This window comes from Ranitomeya imitator, chromosome 1 (genome assembly GCF_032444005.1).
Source record: "Ranitomeya imitator isolate aRanImi1 chromosome 1, aRanImi1.pri, whole genome shotgun sequence".
Taxonomy (NCBI): Eukaryota; Metazoa; Chordata; class Amphibia; order Anura; family Dendrobatidae; genus Ranitomeya; species Ranitomeya imitator.
In genome coordinates, this window is record NC_091282.1 from 298,468,822 (window position 1) to 298,483,782 (window position 14,961).

Here is a 14,961-nt window from a genome sequence, read left to right on the forward strand (position 1 = left end):
CTAAATTCTCCCTGAAAAAATCATTTTATTTTATTTGGTTTCTAAATTCTTCCTGAAAAAATCATTTTATTCTATTTTTTTTTTCCTAAAGTCTCCCTGAAAAAAAAAAAAAAAAAATCAGTGGGAGATTAATATAGCCCTTTCTGCTTGTGTGCCAGTCTTGACTCCTGGGTGTGCCATCTCTCTCTCTCTGTCCAATTGTGGGCCATAGAAAGCCTATTATTTTTTTTAGCTTGATTTGGGTTCCAAAATCTACCTGAAAAAATCACTACATCAATCAGTGGGAGATAAATATTGGCCTCTGGGCTTGTGTGCCACTCCTGACTCCTGTGTGCGTCATCTCTCACTCAGTGGGCCATAGAAAGCCTTTTTTTGTTTTATTTGTTTTCTAAATTCTCCTTGAAAAAATCATTTTATTTTATTTGGTTTCTAAATTCTTCCTGAAAAAATCATTTTATTCTATTTTTTTTTTCCTAAAGTCTCCCTGAAAAAAAAACAAAAAACAAATCAGTGGGAGATTAATATTGCCCTTTCTGCTTGTGTGCCAGTCTTGACTCCTGGGTGTGCCATCTCTCTCTCTCTCTCTCTCTCCAATTGTGGGCCATAGAAAGCCTATTATTTTTTTTAGCTTGATTTGGGTTCCAAAATCTACCTGAAAAAATCACTACATCAATCAGTGGGAGATAAATATTGGCCTCTGGGCTTGTGTGCCACTCCTGACTCCTGTGTGCGTCATCTCTCACTCAGTGGGTCATAGAAAGCCTTTTTTTGTTTTATTTGTTTTCTAAATTCTCCCTGAAAAAATCATTTTATTTTCTTTGGTTTCTAAATTCTTCCTGAAAAAATCATTTTATTCTATTTTTTTTTTCCTAAAGTCTCCCTGAAAAAAAAAAAAAAAATCAAATCAGTGGGAGATTAATATTTACATTTGTGCTTCAGTGACAGTCCTGCGTGTGTGGCATCTCTCTCATTTGTTGCCACCAACAACAGAGTGTGTAACATTGTGCCTGATTTTCGTTGTGGTCTCACTCACCTGTAAAGGGGTAGCTAAATCATACTGAAGTTATAGCTCACCGTGTAATTTGTGTGACAGCAACAAATACCGTTAGTTTGTTTACGTTTTTAAAACAATGAGGAAGTATGGTGGAAGAGGTCGTGGCCGGGGGCGTTCATTGTCAGCTGGTAATGAGGGTAGTGGTAGTGGTGGAGCATCAGCTGGTCGTGGGAAAAAAAATATTGCACCTAAGTCTGGAGCTGTGGAGCCAGGTTCGTCGTCTGGCTACACAAGGCCTCGAACGCTCCCTTTTCTGGGAGTAGGAAAACCGCTTTTAAAGCCGGAGCAGCAAGAGCAAGTTTTGGCTTATCTTGCTGACTCAGCCTCTAGCTCTTTTGCCTCCTCTCGTGAAACTGGTAAATGTCAAAGCAGCGCGTCGTTAGTGGATGTTCACGGTCAGGGACAAGTCACTTCCTTGTCCTCTTCAGCAAAAACAACAACAGAGAAGAATGCAGCAGGCGACACAACGGGTTACTCCATGGAGCTCTTTACACATACCGTCCCTGGCTTAGAAAGTGAAGCAGTTAACAGTCCATGCCCATTACAAGTTGAATCTGACATGGAGTGCACTGATGCACAGCCACAGCCAGACTACTATGCTGGTCCTTTGACTCAGACCACAACATTGCCCTCGCAGGGTGCTGATCAAGAATCAGACCCTGATGAGACTATGTTGCCCCATCACGAACGCTATACCACCGACCGACACGGTGACACAGACGAAGCTGCACACGAGCTACAAGAAGAGGTAATAGATGACCCAGTTCTTGACCCCGATTGGCAGCCATTGGGGGAACAGGGTGCAGGCGGCAGCAGTTCTGAAGCGGAGGAGGAGGGGCCGCAGCAGGCATCAACATCGCAACAGGTTCCATCTGCCGGGCCCGTATCTTGCCCAAAACGCGTGGCAAAGCTAAAACCTGTTGGAGGACAGCGTGGCCATCCGGTTAAAGCTCAGTCTGCAATGCCTGAAAAGGTATCCGATGCTAGAAAGAGTGCAGTCTGGCATTTTTTTAAACAACATCCAATTGATCAGCGCAAAGTCATCTGTCAAAAATGTTCAACTACCTTAAGCAGAGGACAGAATCTGAAAAGTCTCAATACAAGTTGCATGCATAGACATTTAACCACCATGCATTTGCAAGCCTGGACTAACTACCAAACGTCCCTTAAGGTTGTAGCACCCTCGGCCAATGAAGCTAGTCAGCAACGCAACATCCCTTCCGGCAGTGTAGGGCCACCATTTTCCGCACCACCTGCAGTATCTGTGCAGGTTTCTTTGCCAGGCCAAAGCCGTCAGGGTCAGGGAATCACCAGTTTCGTAGTAGGAAACACTGCATCTAGGGCACCGGTGGCAACAATACCATCTCCCACCGTCTCTCAGTCTGCCATGTCCACCGGCACCCCCGCTAGTTCCACGATCTCCAGCTCTCCAGTCCAGCTCACCCTACATGAGACTATGGTTAGAAAAAGGAAGTACTTAGCCTCGCATCCGCGTACACAGGGTTTGAACGCACACATAGCTAGACTAATCTCGTTAGAGATGATGCCCTACCGGTTAGTTGAAAGCGAAGCTTTCAAAGCCCTGATGGACTACGCTGTACCACGCTACGAGCTACCCAGTCGACACTTTTTTTCCAGAAAAGTCATCCCAGCCCTCCACCAGCATGTTAAAGAGCGCATCGTCCATGCACTCAGGCAATCTGTGAGCACAAAGGTGCACCTGACAACAGATGCATGGACCAGTAGGCATGGCCAGGGACGTTACGTGTCCATCACGGCACACTGGGTAAATGTGGTGGATGTAGGGTCCACAGGGGACAGCAAGTTTGGGACAGTTCTGCCTAGCCCACGGTCTAGGAAACAATTGGCTGTAGCCGTTCGCACCCCCTCCTCCTCCTCTTCGTCCTCCTGCAGAAGCGAGAGCTCGTCCACAGACCGCAGTCGCACAACCACTCCATCCGCAGCTGCCACTGTTGCACACCAGGTCTCCCATTATGGGGCAGCTACTGGCAAACGTCAGCAGGCTGTATTGGCTATGAAGTGTTTGGGCGACAACAGACACACCGCGGAAGTTCTGTCCGAGTTCTTGCAGAAAGAAACGCAGTCGTGGCTGGGCACTGTAGATCTTGAGGCAGGCAAGGTAGTGAGTGATAACGGAAGGAATTTCATGGCTGCCATCTCCCTTTCCCAACTGAAACACATTCCTTGCCTGGCTCACACCTTAAACCTGGTGGTGCAGTGCTTCCTGAAAAGTTATCCGGGGTTATCCGACCTGCTCCTCAAAGTGCGTGGACTTTGCTCACATATCCGCCGTTCGCCCGTACACTCCAGCCGTATGCAGACCTATCAGCGTTCTTTGAACCTTCCCCAGCATCGCCTAATCATAGACGTTGCAACAAGGTGGAACTCAACACTGCACATGCTTCAGAGACTGTGTGAACAGAGGCGGGCTGTTATGTTTTTGTGGGAGGATACACATACACGGGCAGGCAGTAGGATGGCAGACATGGAGTTGTCAGGTGTGCAGTGGTCGAAGATTCAAGACATGTGTCAAGTCCTTCAGTGTTTTGAGGAATGCACACGGCTGGTTAGTGCAGACAACGCCATAATAAGCATGAGCATCCCCCTAATGCGTCTGCTGATGCAAAGTTTGACGCACATAAAGGATCAGGCGTCTGCAGCTGAGGAAGAGGAAAGCCTTGATGACAGTCAGCCATTGTCTGGCCAGGGCAGTGTACAGGACGAGGTAGCGGGCGAAGAGGAGGAGGAGGACGAGGAGGATGATGGGGATGATTATATTTTTAATGAGGAAGCTTTTCCGGGGCCACTGGAAATTGGTGGCGCGGCAAGGCCGGGTTCTGGTTTTTTGAGGGACACAAGTGACGTTGATTTGCCTGAAACTGCCCCTCAACCAAGCACAACCGCAGATTTGAGAACTGGAACTTTGGCCCACATGGCGGATTATGCCTTACGTATCCTCAAAAGGGACACACGCATAACTAAAATGATGAATGATGACGATTACTGGTTGGCCTGCCTCCTTGATCCTCGCTATAAAGGCAAATTGCAAAATATAATGCCACATGAGAACTTGGAACTAATATTAGCAACCAAACAATCAACTCTTGTTGACCGTTTGCTTCTGGCATTCCCTGCACACAGCGCCCGTGATCGTTCTCACACGAGATGCAGGGGCCAGCAGACCAGAGGAGTTAGAGGGGCAGAAATCAGAAGTGGCGTTGGCCAGAGGGGTTTTCTGACCAGGTTGTGGAGTGATTTTGCTATGACCGCAGACAGGACAGGTACTGCAGCATCAATTCAAAGTGACAGGAGACAACATTTGTCCAGTATGGTTACAAACTATTTTTCATCCCTTATCGATGTTCTCCCTCAACCGTCATTCCCATTTGATTACTGGGCATCAAAATTAGACACCTGGCCAGAATTGGCAGAATATGCATTGCAGGAGCTTGCTTGCCCGGCAGCTAGTGTCCTATCAGAAAGAGTATTCAGTGCTGCAGGTTCAATACTAACAGAAAAAAGGACTCGTCTGGCTACCCAAAATGTAGATGATCTAACCTTCATTAAAATGAACCACAACTGGATTTCAAAATCTTTTGCCCCACCTTGCCCGGCTGACACCTAGCTTTCCTATGAAAAGGTCTTGCCTGTGGACTATTCTGAATGCCTTTTCCAATCTCGTAATTTTCTGCACCTGATTGTCCAGCATACGACATGTTTACACCTCACTAAATTGCCAAACTCCCCACACGGGGCCGTGGTATCGACACTTGGCGACAGCACCCGTGAGAGTGCAGTTTGTCTGAAGAGGTGGGTGAGCCCGCTTTTGGTCGACGGCACTGCCACTGGGTCCCTCCTAGTACAATAAAGTGTCTCTGGCGGTGGTGGTGCGCACCCAACGTCAGACACACCGTTGTAATATGAGGGGCCCTGGGCCTGTACCGCCGGCCACAAGACAGTTTCCCCCCACCCCAGCTCAAACAGTGCTCTACCACTTGCAAAATTATCTCACAGCTCCACCAATGTTTAGTCTATGTGCTGACATCCTTCAATGCCTGCCACTGACAATACCATTGTATTGACATTTTTGTTATGTTAGGCCTTCGATGCCTGTCTGTGGTCACTCCTTCCACTAGGCCTCCACTGACCACACCACTGCTGCCCGTGTACCCCTGGAACCAATTTAAAATTGCCTACAGCCATGTGTTATTATTTTAGGCCTTCGATGCCTGTCTGCGGTCACTCCTTCCACTAGGCCTCCACTGACCACACCACTGCTGCCCGTGTACCCCTGGAACCAATTTAAAATTGCCTACAGCCAGCCCAATTTTTTTATTTTAGGCCTTCGATGCCTGTCTGCGGTCCATTCTTTCAACTACTACTACACTGACCAGGGCACTGCTGCCCGTGTACCCCTGGAACCAATTTAAAATTGCCTACAGCCATGTGTTATTATTTTAGGCCTTCGATGCCTGTCTGCGGTCACTCCTTCCACTAGGCCTCCACTGACCACACCACTGCTGCCCGTGTACCCCTGGAACCAATTTAAAATTGCCTACAGCCAGCCCAATTTTTTTATTTTAGGCCTTCGATGCCTGTCTGCGGTCCATTCTTTCAACTACTACTACACTGACCAGGGCACTGCTGCCCGTGTACCCCTGGAACCAATTTAAAATTGCCTACAGCCATGTGTTATTATTTTAGGCCTTCGATGCCTGTCTGCGGTCACTCCTTCCACTAGGCCTCCACTGACCACACCACTGCTGCCCGTGTACCCCTGGAACCAATTTAAAATTGCCTACAGCCATGTGTTATTATTTTAGGCCTTCGATGCCTGTCTGCGGTCACTCCTTCCACTAGGCCTCCACTGACCACACCACTGCTGCCCGTGTACCCCTGGAACCAATTTAAAATTGCCTACAGCCAGCCCAATTTTTTTATTTTAGGCCTTCGATGCCTGTCTGCGGTCCATTCTTTCAACTACTACTACACTGACCAGGGCACTGCTGCCCGTGTACCCCTGGAACCAATTTAAAATTGCCTACAGCCATGTGTTATTATTTTAGGCCTTCGATGCCTGTCTGTGGTCACTCCTTCCACTAGGCCTCCACTGACCACACCACTGCTGCCCGTGTACCCCTGGAACCAATTTAAAATTGCCTACAGCCATGTGTTATTATTTTAGGCCTTCGATGCCTGTCTGCGGTCACTCCTTCCACTAGGCCTCCACTGACCACACCACTGCTGCCCGTGTACCCCTGGAACCAATTTAAAATTGCCTACAGCCATGTGTTATTATTTTAGGGCTTCGATGCCTGTCTGCGGTCACTCCTTCCACTAGGCCTCCACTGACCACACCACTGCTGCCCGTGTACCCCTGGAACCAATTTAAAATTGCCTACAGCCAGCCCAATTTTTTTATTTTAGGCCTTCGATGCCTGTCTGCGGTCCATTCTTTCAACTACTACTACACTGACCAGGGCACTGCTGCCCGTGTACCCCTGGAACCAATTTAAAATTGCCTACAGCCATGTGTTATTATTTTATGCCTTCGATGCCTGTCTGCGGTCACTCCTTCCACTAGGCCTCCACTGACCACACCACTGCTGCCCGTGTACCCCTGGAACCAATTTAAAATTGCCTACAGCCATGTGTTATTATTTTAGGCCTTCGATGCCTGTCTGCGGTCACTCCTTCCACTAGGCCTCCACTGACCACACCACTGCTGCCCGTGTACCCCTGGAACCAATTTAAAATTGCCTACAGCCAGCCCAATTTTTTTATTTTAGGCCTTCGATGCCTGTCTGCGGTCCATTCTTTCAACTACTACTACACTGACCAGGGCACTGCTGCCCGTGTACCCCTGGAACCAATTTAAAATTGCCTACAGCCATGTGTTATTATTTTAGGCCTTCGATGCCTGTCTGCGGTCACTCCTTCCACTAGGCCTCCACTGACCACACCACTGCTGCCCGTGTACCCCTGGAACCAATTTAAAATTGCCTACAGCCAGCCCAATTTTTTTATTTTAGGTCTTCGATGCCTGTCTGCGGTCCATTCTTTCAACTACTACTACACTGACCAGGGCACTGCTGCCCGTGTACCCCTGTAACCAATTTAGAATTGCCTACAGCCATGTGTTATTATTTTAGGCCTTCGATGCCTGTCTGCGGTCACTCCTTCCACTAGGCCTCCACTGACCACACCACTGCTGCCCGTGTACCCCTGGAACCAATTTAAAATTGCCTACAGCCATGTGTTATTATTTTAGGCCTTCGATGCCTGTCTGCGGTCACTCCTTCCACTAGGCCTCCACTGACCACACCACTGCTGCCCGTGTACCCCTGGAACCAACATCAGAAAATATAAAAATAAGTATTTTGCTTATAAAAAAGAAAATACTGGAGAGATATCAAATGCAGACATTTTAACATTAAAAACAAACACATACAACAAAAATCTGGTACAGTACTAAAAATGGCCACCAGCTACAATAACTTTCTCCTGCAAGTAGTTAACTGAAAGGTTTTTTCAATTTTAAACACAGATATGGCATCCACCGAGTGTTGTCCTGTCGCGTCTTCTTTATATTATTGCCAAGAAGATGCAAAACAATGAAAATAATAAAATCATTATTTACCAAAAAAATAGAGTAAGTCAAAACCACATTGCAAATAAACATTCATTACAAATAAAGAAGCAGGGCGCGTCCGAGGGTGAGTATATACCTAATAAGAATATAATCACCCTCGGACGCGCCCTGCTTCTTTCCGACAGCCTTCCTTCCTAAGAATCAGCCCTTCCGTGGTGTAGAGAGAGGGTTTGTTACACTCCAAGGTGTTCCCCAGGTTGCCTTTCCTGAGCTTCGATCTTCCGGCTCTCGTTTAGTAGTTGTTGGAAACTACGCTGCATTGGGCCTACAAATTGGGTATGGGGTGTAGAGAGATGGTGTGTTCCACTCCAAGGTGTTCCCCAAGTTGCCTTTCCTGAGCTTCGATCTTCCGGCTCTCGTTTAGTAGTTGTTGGAAACTACGCTGCATTAGGCCTACAAATTGGGTATGGGGTGTAGAGAGATGGTGTGTTCCACTGTAGAGAGATGGTGTGTTCCACTCCAAGGTGTTCCCCAGGTTTCCTCGCCAATGCTTCGATCATCATGCTCTCGTTTAGTAGTTGTTGGAAACTACGCTGCATTAGGCCTACAAATTGGGTATGGGGTGTAGAGAGATGGTGTGTTCCACTCCAAGGTGTTTTCCAGGTTGCCTTTCCTGAGCTTCGATCTTCCGGCTCTCGTTTAGTAGTTCTTGGAAACTACACTGCATTAGGCCTACAAATTGGGTATGGGGTGTAGAGAGATGGTGTGTTCCACTCCAAGGTGTTCCCCAGGTTTCCTCGCCAATGCTTCGATCTTCATGCTCTCGTTTAGTAGTTGTTGGAAACTACACTGCATTAGGCCTACAAATTGGGTATGGGGTGTAGAGAGATGGTGTGTTCCACTCCAAGGTGTTCTCCAGGTTGCCTTTCCTGAGCTTCGATCTTCCGGCTCTCGTTTAGTAGTTCTTGGAAACTACACTGCATTAGGCCTACAAATTGGGTATGGGGTGTAGAGAGATGGTGTGTTCCACTCCAAGGTGTTCTCCAGGTTGCCTTTCCTGAACTTCTATCTTCAGGCTCTCATTAAATTGTGGTTAAACGGAACAACTGCATTTGGCGTACTAGTTGGTTTGGGGCCTACTATCGGTGTCTGCCACTCCTTGCTGTTCTCCTGGTTTCCTGTCCTGAAATTCCGTTTTCAGGCGCTCGTTAAGTAGTTGTTAATGTTAGACTGCATTTTGCCTACTAGTTGGGTTGGGGCCTACTATCGGTGTCTGCCACTCCTTGCTGTTCTCCTCCACTGAACAAAGCTGTGCCGCCTGTTTACTACGGTTGCCAATTTTGAACTGCATTTCGACTACTTACTGATTTGGGCCTACTCTCTGTGTCAGCCTCTCATTCCAGTTGTCCTCCACTGCAATGCCCCCTGGTTATTCCTGTGTTACCAATTTTGAACTGCATTTAGCCAACTTTATTCTTTGGGCCTATATCTGTGTTTCCTCCTCATCCTGCCCATTGCCCAGCCAGTGATAGATGAGTCTGCTGGTACATTGACCCATAACGCAACATTCCCCGTGCACGCTACACAACAACATTGTGACCCTGCTGAAAGTCAGGTTGCTCTTCCCGCATACCATACCACCTTACACGGGGACAAAGAGGAAGGTGCAGATGAAAGTGCAGGTTCCTTCATCAGGTGGGGGGGAGGAATACTAGTTGGCGACGTCACTGGCACAGGGCCTCTCATAGTACGCAAAAGTGTTGCTGCCGGTGGGAGGCGCCCCCGCCGTGCAAACACACCGCTGTACTTTGAGGGGCCCTGTGCCAGTGCCAATGCCAACGAGTGGGCCCCCCCTGCTTGCTCAGGTTCACAGCACTTGCAAAGTTGAAATACTTACCTCTCCCTGCTCCACTGCCGTGACGTGGTCCAGATTTCCTGGGCCCACTAATTACTTGAACCAGCCCTACCCACCACAACTTTAGCCAAATGACCCCCAATTTCAAATGCCTTCCAATTATTATAAGGTAAATTACGCTTGACAAGCTTCATTAAGAAGAATGGATGGTTTTGACATTAAAATGGGCACTCTAGGTGTTTTCCTGGCCCCCACTCACTGCCGACTATGCTGCCCCATTGACTTGCATTGGGTTTCGTGTTTCGGTCGATCCCGACTTTACGTCATAATCGGCCGATTTCACTCGACCCGACTTTTGAGATAGTCGGGTTTCGCGAAACCCGGCTCGACTCTAAAAAGGTCAAGGTCGCTCAACTCTAGTCATACGTCATCTAACATGTCCATATATATAATTCACTATACTGTACCTGTGATAAGCGCAGTCAGGAGACAAAGGCTGAGTGCAATGATCATGGTGAGACAGCGAGAGATGAGACAGCCACAGGTGGAACTTTCTTGTATCTCTTCACCAGCACTCTCCTATCATATATAGTTCTCAGCTCCTCCCAGTAAGCAAAACCAGCCAGGAAATATATTGTCATTTATTCTAGAAATTCAGGATGACACATAGATCCTAGTAATTCTGCTGTTCAACAACAAAATTGTAAATTGAACAAAAGTAGCTAATTCGTATAGAATTGATGGTACGTAAAATGAAATTTACAGCCGAAATTGAAAATTAGCTCTAGTTTTTATTTTACAAGTGTCAATAGTGGAGAATTGTAATACAATAAAAGTATGAAAGCGAATGCACTTTTTCATATTAGGTTGTATTATTAGGTTTATTAGACTGGCAATATCCGGGGTAGAGAAACACTTCAGCCTGATACAATAAATGTACACAATGAACAATTAGTTGAGTCTAAAGACTAGACAACGAGCCGATCGCTGCAGCGTCGCTGTTTAGGTCGCTAGGAGACGTCAAACACCGGCAACAGCTGAGCGATGCAGGAGCGATCCAGTGACGTACTTATCGTTCTCACTGGTTGTTCTCCCCATTGAAAACCATTGCTGGCATCGTTGCTTTTGCTGTCAAACATGATGAATCACGCCGACCTGACGACCAAGTAAAGTTCCGAACTTCTAGCTCCGACCAGCGATGTCACAGCGGAATCCTGATCGCTGCTGCATGTCAAACACAAAGAGATCGCTATTCAGGACGCTGCAACGTCACGGATCGCTGTCGTTCTCGTTGGAAAGTTGCTCAGTGTGAAGGTACCTTAAGAAAATTTTACTCCCTCCGCTACACATCAAACTAGGACTTATTATTATTATTTATTTATATAGCACCATTAATTCCATGGTGCTGTACATGAGAAAGGGTTTACATACAGAGTTATAGATATTGTTTACAGTAAACAAATTTACAGTGACAGACTGGTACAGAGGGGAGAGGACCCTGTCCTTGCGGACTTACATTCTATGGGATAGTGGGGAAGAGGCAGAAAGTAGGGGCGAGGCAGCGGCTCTGGCGATGGTGAGGCGGCGGCTCTGTCAATGGCGAGGCGGTGGCTCTGGCGATGGTGAGGCGGCAGAATGGTTATTGCAGGCTGTAGACCATTAGGAGACTAATGAAAAAGTTTGTAAAGAGCAACAAGAAAGGGAAGGTTCAAAGTATTTTACATAAAAAATGTTGTTAATTAAGTCATACAAAGTTGAAAGAGGGTATCTTTGTTGACCCACAGATTACGGAGCTTTACAAGAACATCCAGTTTGATGACATACAGTATGTCAGGCTGTTGAGAAGGCAGCATGGATAGTTTAAACCCCTTCACCAGCTTTTTTTCATTTTTGCGCTTTAGTTTTTCCCTCCCCTTCTTCCCAGATCCATAACTTTTTTAATTTTACATCAATATAGCCGTATTAGTTTGTTTTTAGAGGGACGAGTTGTACTTTTGAAAGACAACATTGATTTTATCATATAGTGTACTGGAAAGCAGGAAAAAAATTCGGTGCGGTGAAATTGCAAACAAAGTACAATTCCACAATTGGGTGGTCTCTTTTTTATTTTATTTACCATTTTCCCAAAATGCTAAAACTGACCTGCCAATATAATTCCACAAGTTAGTTTGAATATGCAGATACTAAACAAGCATATGTAACATGCAGATGTAAGGAGGTTGCTTTCCCTGCCCCTTACCTGGAACCACTTCGTCAGACAGCTGGGTTGTCGGGGGAAAGACTTTCTGCCCTGGACAGAAGGGACCATGTGACTGCTGGGGGCAGAGAGGAAGAGGGGGGGTGTGGTCAGAAAAGAGCGGGAGAGCAGAGCGCGCCAGACAGAGGGGACAGCGTGCCAGAGAGAAAGCAGGCTGCAGCGCCGCGCTCCCCATGACAGAGTGCTCCCCGTGAAGGCACTGGGGCTAAGATACCAGCCGTAGTGAAGGCAGGAGTGAGAGTGTGGACTTGGAAGCCTCCATAATCTGAGACAACGTATCCCCTTACAGTGACCTGAGCGCGCAGCCCCAGTGACCGCACTGACAAGCCAGGACCCCTGAGTGTGACAAGTAAACTGCTCAGTGTGTGTGTAGCATTGCAACCGCAGAAAGCCTGCCAGCCTGATATACTGAGACTCAGCAGAGTGGCTGTGTTACTTCCTGCTTTCAGCTTCACTGGAAGAAAAGGCTTAACCCCGGAGTCTCCAGTTCCTAGGAGACAGAGAAGAGACTTCAGGATCTTCAAGCGCTGATGGTGACTGTATCCACATTGGAATAAGGACCCTCAAGTCAGGACCTCCCTGGATTGATAAGTTATCAGAACATTCGTTAACCGTTTGCGATTCCGCTTAGCTGTTTACTGTTTGCTTTATCTCTATTAACCCCCTGTTTACTCCCTGCGAGGAGAATCTTACTCCTGTTAATAAATTCCCCTCAACAGTTGGTCTGTCTGTTCCGTGGAGACATACTCAACCCTGCACTCTATTACACAGAAGTAGTGCTGAGTGCTGTTGCTTCAAAAGCATCCAGCAACTAGAGGCAGAACCCCAGGGGGACTGTGGGGAACTTGTTTACTAGTGATGAGCAGTCCGGCTCTTTTTTCAATTAGCGGCTTAGGGAGGCCTCGCTGATTTTTTCGCATGGTGATACTTACCTCTGAAGTCCTTTATTTAGGCATTACAAGCCATAATGGACGTGGCATGGCATAGACAATACTGCAGAGGGGAGCGGGAGTGAATGGAGACAAGACAGACGACGGCCGTTTCGCGCTCCTGCGCTTCTACGGGTCTATGCCACGCCACGTCCGTTATGGCTTGTAATGCCTAAATAAAGGACTTCAGATTTTTGGAAGATTCGGGTGAGTGCTGCATTTCTTTCTCTTTTAATGCATTTGGATCACTATGTATGCATAGCACCGCCTCAGCTTCATTGGGAACGGAGCCCGCCTAGCCTGTTGGAGATCACGCTTATGAGCGATCTGATGATTAGCAGCTTGTTCGGTGCCGGCTATACTTGCATTGTGTGCATTTCTTCGTTGAATTGGATTTGATACTTACCTCTCCCTGCTCCACTGCTGTGACGTATTCCGCGTTTCCTGGGCCCACGAAAATCTTGAGCCAGCCCTACCTCCCCCACAACTTTAGCCAAATGACCCCCAGTTTTCAATACCTAACTATTATTATAAAGTAAATTAAGATTGACAAGCTTAAGTAATAAGAAGTGATGTTTTTGGCATTAAAATGGGCACTGTAGGTGTTTTCCTGTCCTCCACTAAATACCGACTTTTATTCCCCATTGACTTGCATTGGGTTTCGTGTTTCAGTCGGCCCCCGACTTTTCGCAATAATCGGCCGATTTCACCTGATCCGACTTTTGAGAAAGTCGGGTTTCGCAAAACCCGACTCGATCCGAAAAAAGTAAAAGTCGCTCAACTCTAACCACAACTATGAGAGTCAAAATGAGAAAACAAATCCAGATAATCACCTTATCTGATTTGGCAAGATTTATTTAGCAAAATGTGGTGGAAAATAAGTATTTGGTCATTAACAAAAGTTCATCTCAATATTGTTATATATCCTTTGCTGGCAATGACAGTGGTGGTCAAACGTTGTCTGTAAGTCTTCACAAGGTTGGCACACATTGTTGGTGGTATGTTGGCCCATTCCTCCATGCAGATCTTCTCTAGAGCAATTATGTTTTGGGCCTGTCACTGTGCAACACGAATTTTCAACTCCCTCAAAAGGTTTTCTATGGGGTTGAGATCTAGAGACTGGCTCGGCCACTCCAGGACCTTCATATGCTTCTTACAAAGGCGCTCCTTCGTTGCCCTGGTGGTGTGCTTGGGATCATTATCATGCTGAAAGACCCATCCATGTTTCATCTTCAATGCCCTTGCTGATGGAAGGAGGTTTGCACTCAAAATCTCACGATACATGGCCCCATTCATTCTTTCATGTACATGAATTAGTCGTCCTGGTCCCTAAACAGCCCCAAAGCATGATGTTGCCACCCCATGCTTCACAGTAGGTATGGTGTTCTTTGGATGCAACTCAGCATTCAGTCTCCTCCGTACACGACGAGTTTTGTTTCTACCAAACAGTTCTACTTTGATTTCATCAGACCATATGACATTCTCCCAATACTCTTCTGGATAACCTAAAGGTTCTTTAGCAAAATTCAGACAGGCCCGGACATGCACTGGCTTAAGCTGGAGGACGCGTCTGGCACTACAGGATCTGAGTCCCTGGCGGCGTAGTATGTTACTGATAGTAGCCTTTGCTATAGTGGTCCCAGCTGTATGCAGTTCATTCACTAGGTCGTTCTGCCATTTTTGCTCACCATTCTTATGATCATTTTAACCCCACGGGGTGAAATCTTGCGTGGAGTGTTATGGACCTGGTGGTTAGGAGCACCCGGAACGACCTGATGGTTAAACTAACACAGGACAAGCTCTGGGAAGTGGGAGCTCTGCTGACCGCAACCCCTAATCCTATCACACACACTAGAAATAGCCGTGGAGCGTACCTAACTCTGCCTAGACGCCTCTTCACAGCCTAAGAGCTAACTAGGCCTAGAGATAGAAAATAAAGCCTACCTTGCCTCAGAGAAATTCCCCAAAGGAAAAGGCAGCCCCCCACATATATTGACTGTGAGTTAAGATGAAAGTCACAAACACAGAAATGAAACAGGTTTCAGCAAAGGAGGCCAGACTTACTAAACAGGCAGAGGATAGGAAAGGTATCTTTGCGGTCAGCACAAAAAAACTACAAAAAGACCACGCAGAGTGTGCAAAAAGACCTCCGCACCGACTCACGGTGCGGAGGTGCCACTCTGCATCCCAGAGCTTCCAGCTAGCAAGGCAAAATCATGATAGCAAGCTGGACAAGAAAACAATGAACAAATA